General features: G+C 52.3%; 1 protein-coding gene across 2 annotated transcripts in view; it reads right to left on the bottom strand.

Annotated features, from left to right (window-relative positions):
* Positions 1–520, bottom strand: part of LOC123135841 (serine/arginine-rich splicing factor RS41) — a 3,791-nt gene extending 3,271 nt beyond the window's left edge. The window contains exon 1 of one of the 2 annotated variants that reach the window (XM_044555071.1): positions 389–520. The gene's annotated coding sequence lies outside the window, so the exon portion shown is untranslated. The remainder of the gene's footprint in view (positions 1–388) is intronic. The other variant, XM_044555072.1, reaches the window with a different exon arrangement.
* Positions 521–935: the final 415 nt, after the last annotated feature.

Below are 935 nucleotides of genomic sequence, written 5' to 3'. Positions count from 1 at the left end.
ACCGTAATAAAGCAACCTAGTGAAGAGCAACGCTGCGGCAGCATCTACTTAGCAGCAGCTGACAACCACGAGCCATTTTTCATCAAAGCTTAAACAGCACACAGATTCTCGGTAGCAGGCACCGTTGCCAGATTTTTAGGGTTGGCGCAGCTAAACCGAACTCTCCCATACATGCCCAGAATCCGCCGGAGCTCCCAGTTAGAAGGAGCTACGAAAAGCAAAGGCGAGCTAGAGTCCTATTGAAAAAAAAATGAAAATATCGCCAGATCTGGACTGCGGAGAGCTGAGGCGGCCAAGCAGGGGCCAGATCCAGGGGAGAACACGGACGCGCGCCGTGCTTCGGGGAGGAACCGCGGCATGCGAGAGGCGTCGGGTTGTGCGGCGTTACCTTTGGAGGGCGGCGAGGGCGAAACCCTAGGTAGGTTTCCACGGGCGCGGCTGGATTGGACCCGGCGGCGAAGGGAGCGGGGAGACAGAGACGGACAGGGCGAGACGGGCTGGTGGTCCGTGGCCCGTGACGGGGAGGGAGGGAGGGGTTTATAGGTGCGAGGGAAGTGAACACGAGGGGCTGTGGGGTGGGGCCCACCTGTCGGTGTGATGCATTTTTTTCAAAAGATTTCAAAAGTTGGTTCATAAAGTCAAACTCCCTCGAACTACAACTCTTTATTTGTACTTTTATTATTACTGTCATGTGGGGCCCACCATTCGGGGTGATGCACATACTCTCATACTGCCATATTCTCATTCAAAGATAGACAAGTTCCAAATTCAACATAGACATTATTACTCCCTCCGTTTCAAAATAGATGAACCAACTGTGTACTAGTTGGTAGATAATAAAGGTCCAAACGCGACTACGACAACGGCAATGATCTAATGATAATGCATGGCTCCTGGCCGCCGTCGTTAGAGGAGTCCGAAGGTATCTCCATTAA

This window comes from Triticum aestivum, chromosome 6B, assembly GCF_018294505.1.
Source record: "Triticum aestivum cultivar Chinese Spring chromosome 6B, IWGSC CS RefSeq v2.1, whole genome shotgun sequence".
Taxonomy (NCBI): domain Eukaryota; kingdom Viridiplantae; phylum Streptophyta; class Magnoliopsida; order Poales; family Poaceae; genus Triticum; species Triticum aestivum.
This window is presented reverse-complemented; position numbering and strand designations above follow the sequence as displayed.